The sequence below is a fragment of the Grus americana genome, unplaced genomic scaffold (assembly GCF_028858705.1).
Source record: "Grus americana isolate bGruAme1 unplaced genomic scaffold, bGruAme1.mat scaffold_503, whole genome shotgun sequence".
NCBI lineage: Eukaryota > Metazoa > Chordata > Aves > Gruiformes > Gruidae > Grus > Grus americana.
In genome coordinates this window covers 10,104-35,199 of record NW_026561757.1, presented here as the reverse complement: position 1 = coordinate 35,199, position 25,096 = coordinate 10,104, and the positions used below count along the sequence as shown (strand labels likewise).

The 25,096-nt window shown below is 59.8% G+C and overlaps 1 long non-coding RNA gene across 1 annotated transcript; it reads right to left on the bottom strand.

Moving 5' to 3' along the window:
• Positions 1 to 20,223: 20,223 nt before the first annotated feature.
• Positions 20,224 to 23,002, bottom strand: LOC129200796 (uncharacterized). The gene is made up of 4 exons (XR_008575098.1): positions 22,939 to 23,002; positions 22,152 to 22,412; positions 21,867 to 21,976; positions 20,224 to 20,345 (listed from the first exon to the last, which is right to left on the bottom strand). It is a non-coding gene; the product is annotated as an uncharacterized LOC129200796 (long non-coding RNA).
• Positions 23,003 to 25,096: the final 2,094 nt, after the last annotated feature.

Below are 25,096 nucleotides of genomic sequence, written 5' to 3'. Positions count from 1 at the left end.
TGAATACGTTAATACCCCCCACACACACCCCTCCCTTGCCCTCCATCACGGCCCCTCCCCCCCCCCACCCCCCCCCCCCCCCCCCCCCCCCCGCAAAGGAAGCGCCAACGCAGCCGGCACGCAAAAAAGAGACCGCAGCGTTTATTCAGTCACACACAGAGCCGGTTCCGGGAGAGACTCCGCACCGGGGCTCGGGGCCGGCCCTGGGGCACCTCGGCTGTCCTACCCGGAGCCACGCTCGCCAGTCCGGCGTGGACAGACACACGGTCGGTCCGTCAGGCTGCTGGAGAGCTGGGCTGCTATGTGCAGGCTGCGCCAAAACCGAGGAGCCAGCTGCAGGACGCTAGAAGAGAGGAGAAAAGGGGCAGCCAGCTGGATGGGGGGGGGGTGGCGGCGGCGGCGGCGAGCGAGAAAGCACGAGGCAAGGAAAGGGAGGCGACAGTGAAGGACGGGGACAGGGAGCCTGACAGAGAGGGAGGAAGAAGAAGCGGCAGGAAGAAGAGGCAGCGGGACGGCGACCGACAACCAGGACGGGGAGCGGGACAGCAGAAGGCAGAAACGACCCTGGGCGGGCAGCGCCACGGCGAGGGAGGAAAAAGTGAATAAGGGCAGGGAGCCGGACCGAGAGGTACGGCGAGGGACAGCGGCACGGGGAGCAGGACAGAGCAACAGAGAATAAAAAAAGGAAGCGGGAGCGTGAGAGAACCGGGCTGGGGAGCAGGGAGAAGGAGAGATAAAAGGAGAGAGCAACAGAGGGAAAGAGGACCGGGGAGCGGGACGCTGGGGCAGAGTAGAGAACAAGAGGGGCAGGGAGCAGGACAGAGGGGCAGAGGCAGAAGGAGGACAGAGGGACAGAGAGACAAAAGAGGGAGACGAGGACTGGCAGAGGGGAGAGAAAGACGGGGGCAAGGAGCAGAGACACCAAGGTGCCAGGAAAAGGACGGTCAGATGGAGCGAGAGAAACAGGGTCGGGGAGCAGGACAAAAGGACAAAGAAAAAGGCGAGGAAGAAGGAAGGAAGGATAAAGGTGGGACAGGGAACGGGACATACGCAGCGAAACAAAGCAGAACAGAGAAGAGAGGACAGGGATTGAGAAAGAGAAGAGAGAGAGAGACGCAGGCTGGTACACAGAGAGACGCGAAGGGTAAGCAAAACCAGCGAGGGCAGGAGGACCTGGTTCTGACAACCCATCGCTCCCGGTGTCGCTTCCACGGCCTCAACAAATGCGACGTGCCGCAAGACAAGAGAATGGAGAGAGTGAAAGCAAAGGCACGGGAAACTTAACGCTCTTAGTAATTTCACTGAGCATCACAGCTTACAGTTACTCAATGTCTTCCGGTGTCACAGGGTGAGGTACAACTGATTTCGTCTCCATATCTCTGGACAGAGCTTTTCTCATATCTGGTGTGGGGGGGGGGGGGGGGGGAAGAAAAAAAAAAAAAGATATTCTAAGACGACAGTCCTTGCACAAAGCCACGTTCAGCGAATTCTCTATTACAATAAGGTCGTTTCTAACCCAGAAGATTTCACAGAATCATAGAGTATCTCAAGTTGGAAGGGACCCATACGGATCACCGAGACCAAGCCCCCGCTCCACGCGGGACTACCTAAAACTAAACCGTGCGACTAAGAGCATCGTTCAGACGCTCCTTGAACTCCTGACAGGCTCGGTGGCTGCGACCGCTTCCCTGGGGAGCCTGTTCCGTGACTGACCGACCGCCCTCTCAGTGAAAAGCCTTTTCCCAACGTCCGGTCTGAACTTGCCCTGACGCAGCTTCGTCCCGTTTCCTCGGGTCCTAGTGCCGGTCACCGGAGAGAGAGCGGAGGTCAGCGCCTCCCCCTCCGCCGTCCCCCTCGAGGAAGGTGTAGACTGCGATGAGGTCACCCCTCGGCCTTCCCTTCTCCAAGCTGAACAAACCAAGTGACCTCAGCCGCTCCCCCTAAGTCTTGCCTCGGAGACCTCTCGCCATCTCGGTCGCCCTCCTCCGCGCACGCTCCCAGAGCGTTGTTCGGCGGCACCGCTCTCGACTGGAACCTAACGCTGCACGTAACTCAACTGAGCGGAAAGGAAATGACGGGCTAAAGGACAAATACACGATTTAAGGCAGCCGCAACGATGGCAGATGTCTGTCCGTAGCCCTTCTAGTTATTTCACAGCGCTCCTGCGTATCAAACGAACGGTACCAGAGCAGAAAAGGTATACGGCGTGGCCACGTTACCCCTCGGGGAGGACGGCGAAAGGAGAGAAGATCTAGAAAGAGGAAGCAGCTGGTACTTCGCTTTTGGTAACAGAATTAACATCAACACGTTCCTTCCCTTTGAAATTGAAAACGCCACCCAATTCTCTGCCACTGTTGACCACCGACACTTGTAAATTTCTAGTGAAACAGCTGAGGAAAACAAAGTTTCAGGTCCCTGGCTAGGGGAAGAAATCAGGCAAGCGCCGCCGTTCCTTCCCCCCGACAACACTAGCAAAAAAACCAGCCGCTGGGGGCGAGCGTTCCTCCGAAAGAAAAATCAGGTGAGAAACCGCATTTTTATTTTCAGCTTACCTACAGGATAAATGTCTTTGTAGTTGCTACAAAACGTGTAAACTGCACAAAGATTAAGTTTTGTAACCGATCTAAGGTTCAGTACGAAAAACTACCTAAAGGAGTACGCAAAGTCCCACTCATCAACAATTATCTGACCCTGTTTCATATTAAAAAAAAAAAAAAAAAAAAAAAAAAAAGTAATGCTAATCACACAGACAAGCCCAGGAACCCTCAACATGAGAATCTTTCCGTTCAGCCGGAGGCAGAACGAGTACTTACCACGGGCATCCTCATCTGGCTCTCCGCTGCTAGCAGAGCGGCACGCCAACGCTGTCCGGTACACGCCGTAGTACGCCTAGTTGCTTCTACGTATTTACCGCCGCCTGATTTGATACTCTCACAAAGAGATCGACGAAAAAGCCACCCTTTCTTTGAAAAAATAAAAACCAAAACCACACAGTTAAGGAACGGTAGGCGAACGTATTTCTAAATCATAACCCACGGCTTGCAGGCAGACCAAGAGCAGCTCTGACGATGCGGTACGCTCATCAAACATCTTTCACGCAGGAATAACAGATGTACTCCTTTACCACGGGACGCAGCCGGCACAGGGACAAATTTCATGCTGTTTTTGTCACACGACCGTCCTTCTGCACCAGCCAGTGGGTTCAGAATTAAGGACGGGACAGGCTAAACGCTCACACGAGCCTCCTATCCGTAAGAAACTAATTAAAAATAGAAAAAAAAACTTCCACGTTTTAGATCGCGTTGCCTTAGGGACTGCCTCCTTCAAAGCCTGCTGTTGGGGGGGGGGTGGGGTGTTGGGGGGGGTGTGGGGGCGCGTGCGCGCACGCGCGTGAGGCGTGGAAATCGGTCGCAGAATTCAGTTGCCTAACGAGAGACGGCCCTTCTCCTCGCAAGGCAAACGTTTCAAAACGTCGCACTCTTTTCCGATTTTACCGGCTGGTACTGGGGTTGCCCTACCAGCATGAGTTGGGGACCCGTCCTCTGGGTCCGTGCGACGCCAAATTAAATTATTCTGCAAGTAACCGAGCAGGAGATGGAAAGTAAGCTAAGATGCTCTCTGCCGTACAAGGTTTGTTCGCCATCGTCCCCGAGGGAATCGCACAAAGCCCACGCTTGCCGAACCGGTACGTCGGAGGCCCTACGGGAAACGGCGCTGACGTTTCGCCAAGCTCTTCTCCTGTCAAGAAGAGGACCTTTTCTGCGGCATCCCTATTGGCGTTCGGCCTGCTTTCGGCTCATTCTGGCAGGTCAGCTTTCAGAGAAAGCCTGAGATTTCAAACCGCCAAGCAACATTCACCATTCTTGCTCTCTGACTACGGGGAATTTCAGCGAATCGGAACGCTACTTGGAGCCACGTTCCGGGTCTGTTTCGCCGCAAACCAAATATCTAAGCCACGGACCGGGCGCCCGTAGAAAAATTACTTTAAAAGATTAAAGACAAGCACAGTACTCACTTTTCTGAAATTTCTTCCGGTAGCGCCATCAATTTAGCGGCCGAACCCAGCCGTCGAAATTCCGGTGCAACGGAGCGAGCAGGAACGTGTCCGTGCCGCTCTTCCCTGGCCACGGAGCCTTCCGCTCTACCCGTTACTGCGAACGTACGGAGCATCGGCGCAGCAGCACCTGTGGAATAACGCACCGCCCACAGCTATACAGAAGAAGAATCCGAGACGACGGTAGAAGACCCCAGACCAAAAGTCACCGCGGGACTAAGGGACGCGCGGACAGCGCGCGAGGGGCGGGTGTCCGGGACCCAAGCGTGGAACGGCCCCGGGATTTCTTTGTTCGGGGTCCCTCTCTTTGGAGGCGCCCGCCCGGGCCGATCCCGCTGCTGCACCTTTCAGTTACGTTAATTATTTTACAAAATCCGACACCCGGAGACTGCTGCCGGAAGCCTCGGGTCGAGCCCGAAGGAGGAGGAGGAGGAGGAAGCGCGCCCGAGAAGAAGCGTGCGCGCGACACCGTGAACGGGGTGCGAACGCTGGGGCGGCAGCAGCTGCTCCTCCTCAAACAGAGACAGAGAGAGAAAGAAGAGGGGAAAGCCACAGGGTACAGAGGGCGGAAGTGGAAAAGAGGGGCCGGGAGCCGGACAGAGGGAGGTGGGAGAAAGAGGCCGTCGGGAAGGGAAGGGACGGGCTGCGGGGCAGAGGGGGACTTGCCAGCGCCAGGTTCGCGGTTCCACCCGATAATCGTAAAGGTCTCTGCCAACCTCGACGATTCGGTCGCTTTAAAAAACAATCGGGATCTCGAGGCGGACCGAGGAGAGAGACGGAGAATATAAAAACGGTCGCGGCAGGAAGAGGGCAGAGAGGGAGGAATCGCGAGACAGGGAGAGGCAAGCCGGGCCGGGGAAAAAGTCCCGACAGGCTTCTGCAGCGACAGGGAGGAATTGAAGATTCGAGAGAGGGAGCTGGACAGAGAGAGAGACGGGGAAAGGTAAGACGGTGGCGAGCTACCGGGCAGAGAAGCAGAGTTTAATGCCGGGGACCGGGAGAGGGACAGAGAGGGAAGGAGAAAGGAACGAAGGGACGGGCTGCGGGGCAGACAGGGAGGAAGGAAGAAGGAAGAAAGAAAGAGGGACAGGGAGGGAGCCAGACGAACCGCGACGGGGAAAGAAAAAGGTACCGACGGGCTAGGAGGCAGAGAGGGGAGACTTTAGAAAAACAGGGACGGGGAGCGAGACGGCCAGACCGAAAAAAGGAACCATAGCGACGGGTGCCGGGACAGAGAGGCGGGCCTTCAAAACGAGGGGCAGGGAAGAGGCTCAAGAGGGACGGAGAAGAGAAAGAGAGAGACTCACGACGACTCGCTACGGAGCCGAGAGGAAGACCTCGAACAACAGGAACGAGGAGCCGCACAGAGAGAGCCAGAGATGGCAGAAATACCGACAGGCTACAGGACCGAGGGGGAGGAATGCAGAAACAGTGGCTGGGGGCCGGACAGAGAGACAGGGAGAGAGAGAAGGAAACAATAGCCACGGGCTACGGGGCAGAGAGAGCGAGGACCTAAAAAACGAGGGGCAGGCAGCCCGTCAGAGCGAGATGGAAAAAGAACATAGCGGGGAGCAGAAAGCAAACCAAAAAACCCCACAGCGGGGTGGGAAAGCGAGGGGGGCAGAGGAGGGCCCGCGACGCAGAGGAGAGGCGATGGGGCCCCGCGGGCCCAGGACTCACCGCAGCTCTGGCTCTCGGCGCTGCCGGGAGAGCTTGCCAGCGCAGACGCTTCTTTCTCCCGCTCTCCGCCTTTCCTTTGCTGTCGCTCCGGTCGCTCGGCTGTCCTCCGCCTAAGAGAATACACGGGTGTCTTACAGCTCCGAGGAGACGAGTCTGCCTAGATGAGTAGCCTGCCTCCCTGCCTCCCTCGGTACGCGGCCCCGCACCGTGCTTTGGATTACGCGTGGCGACCCTGCGGTGCCCGTCGGCAGCCTGACCTGCCGCGGAGCGCAACGAGGGATCTTTCCTCACCCGGCGAGGCAGGCGCTCTCTTGCCTGCAGCGGGAGGCAGCTGCCGGCCGGAGAGCCTTCCATCTCTTCTTCTTCTTCTTCACCTTTCTCTGGCCATTCCAGCTTCCCTTAGGCAGCTGCTGCTCCACGGCCGGTAAGCGCTCCGCCGCCTGTCCCTTTTCGCCCCCACGCCACGAGGCGAGCCAGGCCAGGCACAGGCGAGGCGGGTGCAGTCGACGGCATCCCCAAGGGAGGGACGGGCAACCACGTCCTCAGCGCGGCCTGGGAGAGGGAAAGAAAAAGCAGTGGCCGTTACTATGGAGGTCGGCCCTGGCCGGAGACCCTCCTCCTTCTGCAGGGGCTTCCGGAGACGCCGCTCTTTCCCCGCGCTGCTGCCGCTGCCGCCGCCGCCAGCACCCCTGTTCAGGAAGAAAGCGGCACAGGCGAGGGCCAGCTTGCCGCCTTCACGCCAGGGCTCGGGGGCGGCCTGGTGGGGCCTGCGGACAGGCTTCCGGAGAGTCGTCCGGTAACGGGGTAGCGCTGTCTCGGGACACCGGGCAACGCCTCGCCGCGCGCGCGCTCTCGTAGCACGGCCGCACCGCTGCTCGGGAGCGGCTGGAAGCCTGCAGAAAAACCACTCGAAACCGGCAAAAAAACCCCAACCTCGCGCTCCTGCGAGAGCAAGTCGGCTGTCCGGCAGCCACGTCCGCGAAAACGACGCCTCCCGGCACGCACTGGCAAGCGCGCGTGGCAGCCATTAGAGTGCCGTAAGACTACACTTCCGGCGTGCTCCGGGGAGCCAATATGGCCGACCAGCAGCCGCGTGCCCCAAGACTGCAACTGCCGGCGTGCCGCGGGAGGCAGCCTTCCACGCTTCCTGACCCTGCGGGGACACCGTCCCGTGCCCTCACCCCAAAGCCGACTCACCCGAAAGCCCCGCCGAGCCGCGACGGCAGCCCGAGCTCCGCAGCGCGGCTCCGGGCTGGGCGCCCCCCCCCCGCCCCCGCCCCCGCCTCCCCTCAGCCACCTCCGAAAGGCGCGGACGCCCGCCGGCTTCGGGCAGCCCCCGCCGCGCGGCTCGGACGGTCTCCCCGCCCGGTTCCGACACGGCGCGCACCCCCCCCACCCGCCGCACGGCTCCGGGCAGCCCCCTCCCCTCTGTGACACGGACCCCGCCGCCCCCCGCCCCCCCCCGCCTCTCCTCGGAGGCGGCACCGCTGCCGCCGCCCTCCTCGGGGCTTAACCGGGACCCGCCGGTCCGTCCCGCTGCCCCGCTCACCTTCTCCCTCCGTGCAGCCGCAGCCCGGCGACGCCTCCGCTCCTCCCTCGGCTCACAGCAGCCCCTGCACACCGGCTGCCGGCAGCCGGTTCCGGGGAGGGGGCGTGGCGCTGCACTGCGCATGCGCGGCGGCCGCTCAGTACCGAAATTGGTCACTAGGGCGGCTTGCAGCACCGAGCGAGCATGCGCCTGTGCGGAGTTTGCGTGAGGGGCGGGGCTTGGCGTTGCGTTCGGGGGCGGAGTTTGCGTGAGGGGCGGGGCTTGGCGATTGCGTGCGGGCGGAGTTTGCGTCGGGGGCGGAAGTGGTTTGCGTGAAGGTGCGGGGCTTGGCGTGCGTCGGGGGCGGAGTTTGCGTTGGGGCGGGGTGGCGTGCGGTCGGGGGGGCGGAGTTTGCGTCGGGGGGCGGACGGAGTTTGATTGAGGGGCGGGGCTTGGCTGTGGTCGGGGGGCGGAGCGGAGTTTGCGTGCTGGAGGGGCGGGGCTTGGGTCTGCGTCGGGGGCGGAGTTTGCGTGAGGGGCGGAGTTGCGTGAGGGGGCGGAGTGCGGATGTTTGGTTGAGGGGGCGGAGTTTGCCGTAGGGGCGGGGCTTGGTGTGCGTGAGGGGCGGAGTTTGCAGGGGGGGCGGAGTTTGCGGGGGGGGCGGAGTTTGCGGAGGGGGCCCGGAGTTTGGCATGGGTCAGGGGCGGAGCCAAGAAGCATCACTTTTGGATCCCGAGGATGCGAGCAATGTGACCTTGTTGAATACGTTAATACCCCCACACACACCTCCTCCCCTGCCCTCCATCACGCCCCTCCCCCCCCCCCCGCAAAGGAAGCGCCAACGCAGCCGGCACGGCAAAAGAGACCGCAAGCGTTTATTCAGTCACACACAGAGCCGGTTCCGGGAGAGACTCCGCACCGGGGCTCGGGGCCCGGCCCTGGGGCACCTCGGCTGTCCTACCCGGAGCCACGCTCGCCAGTCCGGCGTGGAACAGACACACGGTCGGTCCGTCAGGCTGCTGGAGAGCTGGGCTGCTATGTGCAGGCTGCCGCCAAAACCGAGGAGCCAGCTGCAGGACGCTAGAAGAGAGGAGAAAAGGGGCAGCCAGCTGGATGGGGGGGGGGGCGGCGGCGGCGAGCGAGAAAGCACGAGGCAAGGAAAGGGACGGCGAGTGAAGGACGGGGACAGGGAGCCTGACAGAGAGGGAGGAAGAAGCGGCAGGAAGAGAGGCAGCGGGACGGCGACCGACAAACCAGGACGGGGAGCGGGACAGAGAGGCAGAAACGACCCTGGGCGGGCAGCGCCACGGCGAGGGAGGAAAAGAGAATAAGGGCAGGGAGCCGGACCGAGAGGTACGGCGAGGGACAGCGGCACGGGGAGCAGGACAGAGCAACAGAGAATAAAAAAAGGAAGCGGGAGCGTGAGAGAACCGGGCTGGGGAGCAGGGAGAAGGAGAGATAAAAGGAGAGAGCAACAGAGGGAAAGAGGACCGGGGAGCGGGACGCTGGGGCAGAGTGAGAACAAGAGGGGCAGGGAGCAGGACAGAGGGGCAGAGGCAGAAGGAGGACAGAGGGACAGAGAGACAAAAGAGGGAGACGAGGACTGGGCAGAGGGGAGAGAAAGACGGGGGCAAGGAGCAGAGACACCAAGGTGCCAGGAAAAGGACGGTCAGATGGAGCGAGAAACAGGGTCGGGGAGCAGGACAAAAGGACAAAGAAAAAGGCGAGGAAGAAGGAAGGAAGGATAAAGGTGGGACAGGGAACGGGACATACGCAGCGAAACAAAGCAGAACAGAGAAGAGAGGACAGGGATTGAGGAACAGAGAGAGAGACGCAGGCTGGTACACAGAGACGGCGAAGGTAAGCAAAACCAGCGACGGGCAGGAGGACCTGGTTCTGACAACCCATCGCTCCCGGTGTCGCTTCCACGGCCTCAAAAAATGCGACGTGCCGCAAGACAAGAGAATGGGAGAGTGAAAGCAAAGGCACGGGAAACTTAACGCTCTTAGTAATTTCACTGAGCATCACAGCTTACAGTTACTCAATGTCTTCCGGTGTCACAGGGTGAGGTACAACTGATTTCGTCTCCATATCTCTGGACAGAGCTTTTCTCATATCTGGGGGGGGGGGGAAGAAAAAAAAAAAAAGATATTCTAAGACGACAGTCCTTGCACAAAGCCACGTTCAGCGAATTCTCTATTACAATAAGGTCGTTTCTAACCAGAAGATTTCACAGAATCATAGAGTATCTCAAGTTGGAAGGGACCCATACGGATCACCGAGACCAAGCCCCCGCTCCACGCGGGACTACCTAAAACTAAACCGTGCGACTAAGAGCATCGTTCAGACGCTCCTTGAACTCCTGACAGGCTCGGTGGCTGCGACCGCTTCCCTGGGGAGCCTGTTCCGTGACTGACCGACCGCCCTCTCAGTGAAAAGCCTTTTCCCAACGTCCGGTCTGAACTTGCCCTGACGCAGCTTCGTCCCGTTTCCTCGGGTCCTAGTGCCGGTCACCGGAGAGAGCGGAGGTCAGCGCCTCCCCCTCCGCCGTCCCCCTCGAGGAAGGTGTAGACTGCGATGAGGTCACCCCTCGGCCTTCCCTTCTCCAAGCTGAACAAACCAAGTGACCTCAGCCGCTCCCCCTAAGTCTTGCCTCGGAGACCTCTCGCCATCTCGGTCGCCCTCCTCCGCGCACGCTCCCAGAGCGTTGTTCGGCGGCACCGCTCTCGACTGGAACCTAACGCTGCACGTAACTCAACTGAGCGGAAAGGAAATGACGGGCTAAAGGGACAAATACACGATTTAAGGCAGCCGCAACGATGGCAGATGTCTGTCCGTAGCCCTTCTAGTTATTTCACAGCGCTCCTGCGTATCAAACGAACGGTACCAGAGCAGAAAAGGTATACGGCGTGGCCACGTTACCCTCGGGGAGGACGGCGAAAGGAGAGAAGATCTAGAAAGAGGAAGCAGCTGGTACTTCGCTTTTGGTAACAGAATTAACATCAACACGTTCCTTCCCTTTGAAATTGAAAACGCCACCCAATTCTCTGCCACTGTTGACCACCGACACTTGTAAATTTCTAGTGAAACAGCTGAGGAAAACAAAGTTTCAGGTCCCTGGCTAGGGGAAGAAACCAGGCAAGCGCCGCCGTTCCTTCCCCCCGACAACACTAGCAAAAAAAACCAGCCGCTGGGGGCGAGCGTTCCTCCGAAAGAAAAATCAGGTGAGAAACCGCATTTTTATTTTCAGCTTACCTACAGGATAAATGTCTTTGTAGTTGCTACAAAACGTGTAAACTGCACAAAGATTAAGTTTTGTAACCGATCTAAGGTTCAGTACGAAAAACTACCTAAAGGAGTACGCAAAGTCCCACTCATCAACAATTATCTGACCCTGTTTCATATTAAAAAAAAAAAAAAAAAAAAAAAGTAATGCTAATCACACAGACAAGCCCAGGAACCCTCAACATGAGAATCTTTCCGTTCAGCCGGAGGCAGAACGAGTACTTACCACGGGCATCCTCATCTGGCTCTCCGCTGCTAGCAGAGCGGCACGCCAACGCTGTCCGGTACACGCCGTAGTACGCCTAGTTGCTTCTACGTATTTACCGCCGCCTGATTTGATACTCTCACAAAGAGATCGACGAAAAAGCCACCCTTTCTTTGAAAAAATAAAAACCAAAACCACACAGTTAAGGAACGGTAGGCGAACGTATTTCTAAATCATAACCCACGGCTTGCAGGCAGACCAAGAGCAGCTCTGACGATGCGGTACGCTCATCAAACATCTTTCACGCAGGAATAACAGATGTACTCCTTTACCACGGGACGCAGCCGGCACAGGGACAAATTTCATGCTGTTTTTGTCACACGACCGTCCTTCTGCACCAGCCAGTGGGTTCAGAATTAAGGACAGGACAGGCTAAACGCTCACACGAGCCTCCTATCCGTAAGAAACTATTAAAAATAGAAAAAAAAACTTCCACGTTTTAGATCGCGTTGCCTTAGGGACTGCCTCCTTCAAAGCCTGCCTGTTGGGGGGGGGGGGGGGTGGGGGGGCGCGTGTGCGCGCACGCACGCGCGTGAGGCGTGGAAATCGGTCGCAGAATTCAGTTGCCTAACGAGAGACGGCCCTTCTCCTCGCAAGGCAAACGTTTCAAAACGTCGTACTCTTTTCCGATTTTACCGGCTGGTACTGGGGTTGCCCTACCAGCATGAGTTGGGGACCCGTCCCTCTGGGTCCGTGCGACGCCAAATTAAATATTCTGCAAGTAACCGAGCAGGAGATGGAAAGTAAGCTAAGATGCTCTCTGCCGTACAAGGTTTGTTCGCCATCGTCCCCGAGGGAATCGCACAAAGCCCACGCTTGCCGAACCGGTACGTCGGAGGCCCTACGGGAAACGGCGCTGACGTTTCGCCAAGCTCTTCTCCTGTCAAGAAGAGGACCTTTTCTGCGGCATCCCTATTGGCGTTCGGCCTGCTTTCGGCTCATTCTGGCAGGTCAGCTTTCAGAGAAAGCCTGAGATTTCAAACCGCCAAGCAACATTCACCATTCTTGCTCTCTGACTACGGGGAATTTCAGCGAATCGGAACGCTACTTGGAGCCACGTTCCGGGTCTGTTTCGCCGCAAACCAAATATCTAAGCCACGGACCGGGCGCCGTAGAAAAATTACTTTAAAAGATTAAAGACAAGCACAGTACTCACTTTTCTGAAATTTCTTCCGGTAGCGCCATCAATTTAGCGGCCGAACCCAGCCGTCGAAATTCCGGTGCAACGGAGCGAGCAGGAACGCGTCCGTGCCGCTCTTCCCTGGCCACGGAGCCTTCCGCTCTACCCGTTACTGCGAACGTACGGAGCATCGGCGCAGCAGCACCTGTGGAATAACGCACCGCCCACAGCTATACAGAAGAAGAATCCGAGACGACGGTAGAAGACCCCAGACCAAAAGTCACCGCGGGACTAAGGGACGCGCGGACAGCGCGCGAGGGGCGGGTGTCCGGGACCCAAGCGTGGAACGGCCCCGGGATTTCTTTGTTCGGGGTCCCTCTCTTTGGAGGCGCCCCGCCCGGGCCGATCCCGCTGCTGCACCTTTCAGTTACGTTAATTATTTTACAAAATCCGACACCCGGAGACTGCTGCCGGAAGCCTCGGGTCGAGCCCGAAGGAGGAGGAGGAGGAGGAAGCGCGCCCGAGAAGAAGCGTGCGCGCGACACCGTGAACGGGGTGCGAACGCTGGGGCGGCAGCTGCTCCTCCTCAAACAGAGACAGAGAGAGAAAGAAGAGGGGGAAAGCCACAGGGTACAGAGGGCGGAAGTGGAAAAGAGGGGCGGGAGCCGGACAGAGGGAGGTGGAGAAAGAGGCCGTCGGAAGGGAAGGGACGGGCTGCGGGGCAGAGGGGGACTTGCCAGCGCCAGGTTCGCGGTTCCACCCGATAATCGTAAAGGTCTCTGCCAACCTCGACGATTCGGTCGCTTTAAAAAACAATCGGGATCTCGAGGCGGACCGAGGGAGAGACGGAGAATATAAAAACGGTCGCGGCTAAGAGGGCAGAGAGGGAGGAATCGCGAGACAGGGAGAGGCAAGCCGGGCAGGGGAAAAAGTCCCGACAGGCTTCTGCAGCGACAGGGAGGAATTGAAGATTCGAGAGAGGGAGCTGGACAGAGAGAGAGACGGGGAAAGGTAAGACGGTGGCGAGCTACCGGGCAGAGAAGCAGAGTTTAATGCCGGGGACCGGGAGAGGGACAGAGAGGGAAGGAGAAAGGAACGAAGGGACGGGCTGCGGGGCAGACAGGGAGGAAGGAAGGAAGGAAGGAAGAAAGAGGGACAGGGAGCCAGACGAACCGCGACGGGGAAAGAAAAAGGTACCGACGGGCTAGGAGGCAGAGAGGGGAGACTTTAGAAAAACAGGGACGGGGAGCGAGACGGAGCCAGACCGAAAAAAGGAACCATAGCGACGGGTGCCGGGACAGAGAGGCGGGCCTTCAAAACGAGGGGCAGGGAAGAGGCTCAAGAGGGACGGAGAAAGAGAGAGACTCACGACGACTCGCTACGGAGCCGAGAAGGAAGACCTCGAACAACAGGAACGAGGAGCCGCACAGAGAGAGCCAGAGATGGCAGAAATACCGACAGGCTACAGGACCGAGGGGGAGGAATGCAGAAACAGTGGCTGGGGGCCGGACAGAGAGACAGGGAGAGAGAGAAGGAAACAATAGCCACGGGCTACGGGGCAGAGAGAGCGAGGACCTAAAAAAGGTGGGGACAGGCAGCCCGTCAGAGCGAGATGGAAAAAGAACATAGCGGGGAGCAGAAAGCAAACCAAAAAACCCCACAGCGGGGTGGGAAAGCGAGGGGGGCAGAGGAGGGCCCGCGACGCAGAGGAGAGGCGATGGGGCCCCGCGGGCCCAGGACTCACCGCAGCTCTGGCTCTCGGCGCTGCCGGGAGAGCTTGCCAGCGCAGACGCTTCTTTCTCCCGCTCTCCGCCTTTCCTTTGCTGTCGCTCCGGTCGCTCGGCTGTCCTCCGCCTAAGAGAATACACGGGTGTCTTACAGCTCCGAGGAGACGAGTCTGCCTAGATGAGTAGCCTGCCTCCCTGCCTCCCTCGGTACGCGGCCGCACCGTGCTTTGGATTACGCGTGGCGACCCTGCGGTGCCCGTCGGCAGCCTGACCTGCCGCGGAGCGCAACGAGGGATCTTTCCTCACCCGGCGAGGCAGGCGCTCTCTTGCCTGCAGCGGGAGGCAGCTGCCGGCCGGAGAGCCTTCCATCTCTTCTTCTTCTTCTTCACCTTTCTCTGGCCATTCCAGCTTCCCTTAGGGCAGCTGCTGTCCACGGCCGGTAAGCGCTCCGCCGCCTGTCCCTTTTCGCCCCCACGCCACGAGGCGAGCCAGGCCAGGCACAGGCGAGGCGGGTGCAGTCGACGGCATCCCCAAGGGAGGGACGGGCAACCACGTCCTCAGCGCGGCCTGGGAGAGGGAAAGAAAAAGCAGTGGCCGTTACTACCGGAGGTCGGCCCTGGCCGGAGACCCTCCTCCTTCTGCAGGGGCTCCGGAGACGCCGCTCTTTCCCCGCGCTGCTGCCGCTGCCGCCGCCGCCAGCACCCCCGTTCAGGAAGAAAGCGGCACAGGCGAGGGCCAGCTTGCCGCCTTCACGCCAGGGCTCGGGGGCGGCCTGGGGCTGCCGGACAGGCTTCCGGAGAGTCCGACCGGTAGCGCTCGTCTCGGGACACCGGGCAACGCCTCACCGCGCGCGCGCTCTCTCGTAGCACGGCCGCACCGCTGCTCGGGAGCGGCTGGAAGCCTGCAGAAAACCACTCGAAACCGGCAAAAAAACCCCAACCTCGCGCTCCTGCGAGAGCAAGTCGGGCTGTCCGGCAGCCACGTCCGCGAAAACGACGCCTCCCGGCACGCACTGGCAAGCGCCGCGTGGCAGCCATTAGAGTGCCGTAAGACTACACTTCCCGGCGTGCTCCGGGGAGCCAATATGGCCGACCAGCAGCCGCGTGCCCCAAGACTGCAACTGCCGGCGTGCCGCGGGAGGCAGCCTTCCACGCTTCCTGACCCTGCGGGGACACCGTCCCGTGCCCTCACCCCAAAGCCGACTCACCCGAAAGCCCCGCCGAGCCGCGACGGCAGCCCCGAGCTCCGCAGCGCGGCTCCGGGCTGGCGCCCCGCCCCCGCCTCCCCTCAGCCACCTCCGAAAGGCGCGGACGCCCGCCGGCTCCGGGCAGCCCCCGCCGCGCGGCTCCGGACGGTCTCCCCGCCCGGTTCCGACACGGCGCGCACCCCCCCCACCCGCCGCACGGCTCCGGGCAGCCCCCCTCCCCTCTGTGACACGGACCCCGCCGCCCCCCCGCCTCTCCTCGGAGGCGGCACCGCTGCCGCCGCCCTCCTCGGGGCTTTCCCCGGGACCCGCCGGTCCGTCCCGCTGCCCCGCTCACCTTCTCCCTCCGTGCAGCCGCAGCCCGGCGACGCCTCCGCTCCTCCCTCGGCTCACAGCAGCCCCTGCACACCGGCTGCCGGCAGCCGGTTCCGGGGAGGGGGCGTGGCGCTGCACTGCGCATGCGCGGCGCTGCCGCTGCAGTACCGAAATTTGGTCACTAGGCGGCAGCACCGAGCGAGCATGCGCTGTGCGATGCGTGAGGGGCGGGGCTTGGCGTGCGTCGGGGGCGGAGTTTGCGTGAGGGGCGGGGCTTTGCGTGCGTCGCGGGGCGGAGTTTGCGTCGGGGGCGGAGTTTGCGTGAGGGGCGGGGCTTGGCGTGCGTCGGGGCGGAGTTTGCGTGAGGGGCGGGGCTTGGCGTGCGTCGGGGGCGGAGTTTGCGTGAGGGGCGGGGCTTGGCGTGCGTCGGGGGCGGAGTTTGCGTGAGGGGCGGAGTTTGCGTGAGGGGCGGGGTTTGCGTGAGGGGCGGAGTTTGCGTGAGGGGCGGAGTTTGCGTCGGGGGCGGGGCTTGGCGTGCGTCGGGGGCGGAGTTTGCGTGAGGGGCGGGGTTTGCGTGAGGGGCGGGGCTTGGCATGCGTCGGGGGCGGAGTTTGCGTGAGGGGCGGGGCTTGGCGTGCGTCGGGGGAGGAGTTTGCGTCGGGGGCGGAGTTTGAGTGAGGGGCGGGGCTTGGCGTGCGTCGGGGGCGGAGTTTGCGTGAGGGGCGGGGCTTGGCGTGCGTCGGGGCGGGGCTTGGCGTGCGTCGGGGGCGGAGTTTGCGTGAGGGGCGGAGTTTGCGTCGGGGGGCTTGGCATGCATCAAGGGCGGAGTTTGCGTGAGGGGGGCTTGGCTTGCATCAGGGCAGAGTTTGCGCCGGGGCGGAGTTTCCATGAGGGGCGGGGCTTGGTGTGCGTGAGGGGCGGAGTTTGGGGGGTGGAGTTTGCAGGGGGGGCGGAGTTTGCAGGGGGGCCCGGAGTTTGGCATGGGTCAGGGGCGGAGCCAAGAAGCATCACTTTTGGATCCCGAGGATGCGAGCAATGTGACCTTGTTGAATACGTTAATACCCCCCCCACACACCTCCTCCCCTGCCCTCCATCACGGCCCCTCGCCCCCCCGCAAAGGAAGCGCCAACGCAGCCGGCACGGCAAAAGAGACCGCAAGCGTTTATTCAGTCACACACAGAGCCGGTTCCGGGAGAGACTCCGCACCGGGGCTCGGGGCCCGGCCCTGGGGCACCTCGGCTGTCCTACCCGGAGCCACGCTCGCCAGTCCGGCGTGGAACAGACACACGGTCGGTCCGTCAGGCTGCTGGAGAGCTGGGCTGCTATGTGCAGGCTGCTGCCAAAACCGAGGAGCCAGCTGCAGGACGCTAGAAGAGAGGAGAAAAGGGGCAGCCAGCTGGATGGGGGGGGCGGCGGCGGCGAGCGAGAAAGCACGAGGCAAGGAAAGGGACGGCGAGCGAAGGACGGGGACAGGGAGCCTGACAGAGAGGGAGGAAGAAGCGGCAGGAAGAGAGGCAGCGGGACGGGGACGGACAAACTGGAGGGGGTGCGGGAATGAGAGGCATAAACGACCCTGGGCGGGCAGCGCCACGGCGAGGGAGGAAAAGAGAATAAGGGCAGGGAGCCGGACCGAGAGGTACGGCGAGGGACAGCGGCACGGGGAGCAGGACAGAGCAACAGAGAATAAAAAAAGGAAGCGGGAGCGTGAGAGAAACGGGCTGGGGAGCAGGGAGAAGGAGAGATAAAAGGAGAGAGCAACAGAGGGAAAGAGGACGGGGAGCGGGACGCTGGGGCAGAGTGAGAACAAGAGGGGCAGGGAGCAGGACAGAGGGGCAGAGGCAGAAGGAGGACAGAGGGACAGAGAGACAAAAGAGGGAGACGAGGACTGGGCAGAGGGGAGAGAAAGACGGGGGCAAGGAGCAGAGACACCAAGGTGCCAGGAAAAGGACGGTCAGATGGAGCGAGAAACAGGGTCGGGGAGCAGGACAAAAGGACAAAGAAAAAGGCGAGGAAGAAGGAAGGAAGGATAAAGGTGGGACAGGGAACGGGACATACGCAGCGAAACAAAGCAGAACAGAGAAGAGAGGACAGGGATTGAGGAACAGAGAGAGAGAGACGCAGGCTGGTACACAGAGACGGCGAAGGTAAGCAAAACCAGCGACGGGCAGGAGGACCTGGTTCTGACAACCCATCGCTCCCGGTGTCGCTTCCACGGCCTCAAAAAATGCGACGTGCCGCAAGACAAGAGAATGGGAGAGTGAAAGCAAAGGCACGGGAAACTTAACGCTCTTAGTAATTTCACTGAGCATCACAGCTTACAGTTACTCAATGTCTTCCGGTGTCACAGGGTGAGGTACAACTGATTTCGTCTCCATATCTCTGGACAGAGCTTTTCTCATATCTGTGGGGGGGGGGGGAAGAAAAAAAAAAAAAGATATTCTAAGACGACAGTCCTTGCACAAAGCCACGTTCAGCGAATTCTCTATTACAATAAGGTCGTTTCTAACCCAGAAGATTTCACAGAATCATAGAGTATCTCAAGTTGGAAGGGACCCATACGGATCACCGAGACCAAGCCCCCGCTCCACGCGGGACTACCTAAAACTAAACCGTGCGACTAAGAGCATCGTTCAGACGCTCCTTGAACTCCTGACAGGCTCGGTGGCTGCGACCGCTTCCCTGGGGAGCCTGTTCCGTGACTGAGCGACCGCCCTCTCAGTGAAAAGCCTTTTCCCAACGTCCGGTCTGAACTTGCCCTGACGCAGCTTCGTCCCGTTTCCTCGGGTCCTAGTGCCGGTCACCGGAGAGAGCGGAGGTCAGCGCCTCCCCCTCCGCCGTCCCCCTCGAGGAAGGTGTAGACTGCGATGAGGTCACCCCTCGGCCTTCCCTTCTCCAAGCTGAACAAACCAAGTGACCTCAGCCGCTCCCCCTAAGTCTTGCCTCGGAGACCTCTCGCCATCTCGGTCGCCCTCCTCCGCGCACGCTCCCAGAGCGTTGCTCGGCGGCACCGCTCTCGACTGGAACCTAACGCTGCACGTAACTCAACTGAGCGGAAAGGAAATGACGGGCTAAAGGGACAAATACACGATTTAAGGCAGCCGCAACGATGGCAGATGTCTGTCCGTAGCCCTTCCCTTCTATATTTCACAGCGCTCCTGCGTATCAAACGAACGGTACCAGAGCAGAAAAGGTATACGGCGTGGCCACGTTACCCCTCGGGGAGGACGGCGAAAGGAGAGAAGCTCTAGAAAGAGGAAGCAGCTGGTACTTCGCTTTTGGTAACAGAATTAACATCAACACGTTCCTTCCCTTTGAAATTGAAAACGCCACCCAATTCTCTGCCACTGTTGACCACCGACACTTGTAAATTTCTACTGAAACAGCTGAGGAAAACAAAGTTTCAGGTCCCTGGCTAGGGGAAGAAACCAGGCAAGCGCCGCCGTTCCTTCCCCCCGACAACACTAGCAAAAAAAACCAGCCGCTGGGGGCGAGCGTTCCTCCGAAAGAAAAATCAGGTGAGAAACCGCATTTTTATTTTCAGCTTACCTACAGGATAAATGTCTTTGTAGTTGCTACAAAACGTGTAAACTGCACAAAGATTAAGTTTTGTAACCGATCTAAGGTTCAGTACGAAAAACTACCTAAAGGAGTACGCAAAGTCCCACTCATCAACAATTATCTGACCCTGTTTCATATTAAAAAAAAAAAAAAAAAAAAAAAAAAGTAATGCTAATCACACAGACAAGCCCAGGAACCCTCCACATGAGAATCTTTCCGTTCAGCCGGAGGCAGAACGAGTACTTACCACGGGCATCTCTCATCTGGCTCTCCGCTGCTAGCAGAGCGGCACGCCAACGCTGTCCGGTACACGCCGTAGTACGCCTAGTTGCTTCTACGTATTTACCGCCGCCTGATTTGATACTCTCACAAAGAGATCGACGAAAAAGCCACCCTTTCTTTGAAAAAATAAAAACCAAAACCACACAGTTAAGGAACGGTAGGCGAACGTATTTCTAAATCATAACCCACGGCTTGCAGGCAGACCAAGAGCAGCTCTGACGATGCGGTACGCTCATCAAACATCTTTCACGCAGGAATAACAGATGTACTCCTTTACCACGGGACGCAGCCGGCACAGGGACAAATTTCATGCTGTTTTTGTCACACGACCGTCCTTCTGCACCAGCCAGTGGGTTCAGAATTAAGGACAGGACAGGCTAAACGCTCACACGAGCCTCCTATCCGTAAGAAACTATTAAAAATAGAAAAAAAAACTTCCACGTTTTAGATCGCGTTGCCTTAGGGACTGCCTCCTTCAAAGCCTGCCTGTTGGGGGGGGGGGGTGGGGGGCGCGTGTGCGCGCACGCACGCGCGTGAGGCGTGGAAATCGGTCGCAGAATTCAGTTGCCTAACGAGAGACGGCCCTTCTCCTCGCAAGGCAAACGTTTCAAAACGTCGCACTCTTTTCCGATTTTACCGGCTGGTACTGGGGTTGCCCTACCAGCATGAGTTGGGGACCCGTCCCTCTGGGTCCGTGCGACGCCAAATTAAATATTCTGCAAGTAACCGAGCAGGAGATGGAAAGTAAGCTAAGATGCTCTCTGCCGTACAAGGTTTGTTCGCCATCGTCCCCGAGGGAATCGCACAAAGCCCACGCTTGCCGAACCGGTACGTCGGAGGCCCTACGGGAAACGGCGCTGACGTTTCGCCAAGCTCTTCTCCTGTCAAGAAGAGGACCTTTTCTGCGGCATCCCTATTGGCGTTCGGCCTGCTTTCGGCTCATTCTGGCAGGTCAGCTTTCAGAGAAAGCCTGAGATTTCAAACCGCCAAGCAACATTCACCATTCTTGCTCTCTGACTACGGGGAATTTCAGCGAATCGGAACGCTACTTGGAGCCACGTTCCGGGTCTGTTTCGCCGCAAACCAAATATCTAAGCCACGGACCGGGCGCCCGTAGAAAAATTACTTTAAAAGATTAAAGACAAGCACAGTACTCACTTTTGTGAAATTTCTTCCGGTAGCGCCATCAATTTAGCGGCCGAACCCAGCCGTCGAAATTCCGGTGCAACGGAGCGAGCAGGAACGCGTCCGTGCCGCTCTTCCCTGGCCACGGAGCCTTCCGCTCTACCCGTTACTGCGAACGTACGGAGCATCGGCGCAGCAGCACCTGTGGAATAACGCACCGCCCACAGCTATACAGAAGAAGAATCCGAGACGACGGTAGAAGACCCCAGACCAAAAGTCACCGCGGGACTAAGGGACGCGCGGACAGCGCGCGAGGGGCGGGTGTCCGGGACCCAAGCGTGGAACGGCCCCGGGATTTCTTTGTTCGGGGTCCCTCTCTTTGGAGGCGCCCCGCCCGGGCCGATCCCGCTGCTGCACCTTTCAGTTACGTTAATTATTTTACAAAATCCGACACCCGGAGACTGCTGCCGCCGGAAGCCTCGGGTCGAGCCCGAAGGAGGAGGAGGAGGAGGAAGCGCGCCCGAGAAGAAGCGTGCGCGCGACACCGTGAACGGGGTGCGAACGCTGGGGCGGCAGCTGCTCCTCCTCAAATAGAGACAGAGAGAGAAAGAAGAGGGGGAAAGCCACAGGGTACAGAGGGCGGAAGTGGAAAAGAGGGGCCGGGAGCCGGACAGAGGGAGGTGGAGAAAGAGGCCGTCGGAAGGGAAGGGACGGGCTGCGGGGCAGAGGGGGACTTGCCAGCGCCAGGTTCGCGGTTCCACCCGATAATCGTAAAGGTCTCTGCCAACCTCGACGATTCGGTCGCTTTAAAAAACAATCGGGATCTCGAGGCGGACCGAGGGAGAGACGGAGAATATAAAAACGGTCGCGGCTAAGAGGGCAGAGAGGGAGGAATCGCGAGACAGGGAGAGGCAAGCCGGGCAGGGGAAAAAGTCCCGACAGGCTTCTGCAGCGACAGGGAGGAATTGAAAATTCGAGAGAGGGAGCTGGACAGAGAGAGAGACGGGGAAAGGTAAGACGGTGGCGAGCTACCGGGCAGAGAAGCAGAGTTTAAAGCCGGGGACCGGGAGAGGGACAGAGAGGGAAGGAGAAAGGAACGAAGGGCCGGGCTGCGGGGCAGACAGGGAGGAAGGAAGGAAGAAAGAAAGAGGGACAGGGAGCCAGACGAACCGCGACGGGGAAAGAAAAAGGTACCGACGGGCTAGGAGGCAGAGAGGGGAGACTTTAGAAAAACAGGGACGGGGAGCGAGACGGAGAAAAGGAACCGTAGCGACGGGTGCCGGGACAGAGAGGCGGGCCTTCAAAACGAGGGGCAGGGAAGAGGCTCGAGAGGGACGGAGAAAGAGAGAGACTCACGACGACTCGCTACGGAGCCGAGAAGGAAGACCTCGAACAACAGGACCGAGGAGCCGCACAGAGAGCGCCAGAGACGGCAGAAATACCGACAGGCTACAGGACCGAGGGGGAGGAATGCAGAAACAGGGGCTGGGGGCCGGACAGAGAGACAGGGAGAGAGAGAAGGAAACAATAGCCACGGGCTACGGGGCAGAGAGAGAGCGAGGACCTGAAAAAGGTGGGGACAGGCAGCCCGTCAGAGCGAGATGGAAAAAGAACATAGCGGGGAGCAGAAAGCAAACCACGGCGGGGTGGGAAAGCGAGGGGGGCAGAGGAGGGCCCGCGACGCAGAGGAGAGGCGATGGGGCCCCGCGGGCCCAGGACTCACCGCAGCTCTGGCTCTCGGCGCTGCCGGGAGAGCTTGCCAGCGCAGACGCTTCTTTCTCCCGCTCTCCGCCTTTCCTTTGCTGTCACTCCGGTCGCTCGGCTGTCCTCCGCCTAAGAGAATACACGGGTGTCTTACAGCTCCGAGGAGACGAGTCTGCCTAGATGAGTAGCCTGCCTCCCTGCCTCGGTACGCGGCCGCACCGTGCTTTGGGTTACGCGTGGCGACCCTGCGGTGCCCGTCGGCAGCCTGACCTGCCGCGGAGCGCAACGAGGGATCTTTCCTCACCCGGCGAGGCAGGCGCTCTCTTGCCTGCAGCGGGAGGCAGCTGCCGGCCGGAGAGCCTTCCATCTCTTCTTCTTCTTCTTCACCTTTCTCTGGCCAGTCCAGCTTCCCTTAGGGCAGCTCCTGTCCACGGCCGGTAAGCGCTCCGCCGCCTGTCCCTTTTCGCCCCCACGCCACGAGGCGAGCCAGGCCAGGCACAGGCGAGGCGGCTGCAGTCGACGGCATCCCCAAGGGAGGGACGGGCAACCACGTCCTCAGCGCGGCCTGGGAGAGGGAAAGAAAAAGCAGTGGCCGTTACTACCGGAGGTCGGCCCTGGCCGGAGACCCTCCTCCTTCTGCAGGGGCTCCCGGAGACGCCGCTCTTCCCCGCGCTGCTGCCGCTGCCGCTGCCGCCAGCACCCCCGTTCAGGAAGAAAGCGGCACAGGCGAGGGCCAGCTTGCCGCCTTCACGCCAGGGCTCGGGGGCGGCCTGGGGCTGCCGGACAGGCTTCCGGAGAGCTGCTGGAATCGGGGGCTGCTGCACAAGCTGAGCGGGTCCGGGGGAGGCTCAGAGGGAGCTCCGGCGAGTCGGGGAGGCGCCCAGCACCTGCGCCTGCCAGGCCGTGTCCGCCTTCTCGGCCCCCTTCCCCCCGTCAGCTCCCGGGACGCTCTCTGGGGCTGCCCTGAGCCGGCTCTCACCTCCAGCGGAGCGGCAGCCTGCGGCAGCGGGCGGCTGGAACCTTCCCGCCCCGCCACCCCCGGGCTGCCAGCGGGCACGACACAGCCTGCACCCCCCGCCGGGGTCGCTCACCTCACCGCTGAGCCCGGCCCTCACCCGCCACCGGCTCCCAGCGCGCCGCCATGCTGCTGCCGCGCGCCGCGCATGCGCCGGACGGACGGCGTGCCGGAGGGGCCGGAGCCGGCGCGCGACCGCCGGGCTGCAGTACCGCCCTTCGGCCACGAGGCGGCAGCAGCGGAGGCGGGCGCCGTGCGCACCCGTGCGGTACCGGCGCTGCAGCACGGCGCTTCGGCTACGAGGGGGCGGCGGCAGCACCAGCAGCAGCGGCGAGCTCCTGGCCGGCGGCACGCGCCCGGGGCGGCACCGGCGCTGCAGATCGAGCGCCCGCCGGCGCCGCGCACGTCGGGGGGCAGAGGCGTTTCCTTACCGGGAAGCAGCAACGAGCGCCCCGGCGGCGGCGGCGGCAGCAGCAGCAGCAGCATCACCTCGCGGGCACTGCAACATCGCAATGCCGTTCCCGGCGGGCGGCAACGTGGAGCACGGTGGCGGCTACCCGCGGTCCCGCCGTTCGGTCGCCGGGCGGCAGGAGCCAGCGGCGCTCGTGCTGCAGTACCGAAATTTGGTCACCAGGCGGCAGCACCGAGCGCGGTTTGGCACGCTACTGCGCATGCGCGAAATCCGAGCTGTAGCGCCGTGTTCCGCTCCCCGGCGCGAGGCATCGCCGCGCATGCGCTCTGGCGGCACGGCTGCGCCGCTGCTCGGAGCCGCTGGGCGCCCGCCCCGTGTTACGCCGGTGCCAGCGGGCAGGTGGAAACGTGTGGAGTTTCCCAGCTAAATGAGCAGACGAGCAGAGAAATTTTGGGTTGCTGTGCTGGCTGAACCTCTTAAATGTGTGGTTGTGGGTGTCTGCCACAGTCCTGAGATGTCAGTATTGCTGAGAATGCGAGATGTAGGCCTGGTCCCTGAGGGACAGAGAGGTGAACACGGTTCAGTTTCCAAACGGGCGGATCAGGACTTGGTATTTCTGTATGGTCTTTGTCCATAGGTTTTGGCTGAGGGGGTCCGTTACCCTTTGAGGGACAGCTGACCGTGCTTTGCTTCAACACGCTGCTCTGGGGCACGACAGCCACCCTCATGTTAAAGTGCTGATTACAATTTCGGTGGCTGCAACCGCTGTAAATTAGTTAGATCTTTCATCTTGCTCTTCTCAGTGTCTCTCAGTGTTTAAAATAACAGTATCAGGAACAAAAGTGCAACAGACACTTCATCTGCTATCATCAACAGACAACTATCTAACAGCATCGTGACAGAGACATCTATGCAGACAATTTGTGAAAAATGTGCCTTCTTCCATCACCAAAGTCTAATTTATGCATACGTGAGGGAGAGGTGACTTTCCTACATATATATTTACTGGCTTTACCTTACAGTTAAGATCCTTTCTGACACTGTTTATTCCCTGTTCCTTTCAGTCACTGCCGTGTAGCCCCAGCGGCAGCTGAGCACCAGTCACTCACCCCTTCCCCCTTGGCGGGATGGAGAGGAGAATGGGAAGAAAACGGTAAAACTCCTGGGTTGGGATAGGGACAGTTTACTGGGACAGCAAAGGGAGAGGAGAATAACAACAACGGTATGTTACAGCAAAATCAAATGTAACCAAGACTATTGCTGCTAAGGGCGACCATTGTATAGTCCTATCCCTGTGTTAGTTCATGTATATCTAAACAATGTACTAACTAAGAAGTGATTGTCAAGAAGTGGAAACTGATAAATTGTTAGTTTGACCAACAAGCTTTGAAGAATCATTGAAGATTGCCAAAGAAGAAGGAAATTAGGGGAAAGGTAATTCCAACGGGGGGGAGCTTGCGACCACCCACCCCAATTATACCACCTACTCAAATGATAAAGGCAGAGAAAAGAACTGAGCATGTGTTCTAGTTTGCATACCAGATGAAGAAATCTAAACCACTCATTCAATAGAATAACAATGCATATGTATTAGAAAGATGAATATGTTAGTGTTCTATGTATAAATAACCACTGATTTGGAGCTTTGGGGTGCTGTCTTAGGACAGACACCCATATCTGCGCAAATACGCAATAAAATACCTCTGCTCTGTGTGTATATTGGTGTGTTGCACACCGGTAAATGAACCCCCAGTTCTGGGACAACAAGTACTTAAAATATGCAAAGCAAGTGATACACAATGCAATTTGCTCACCACCTGGA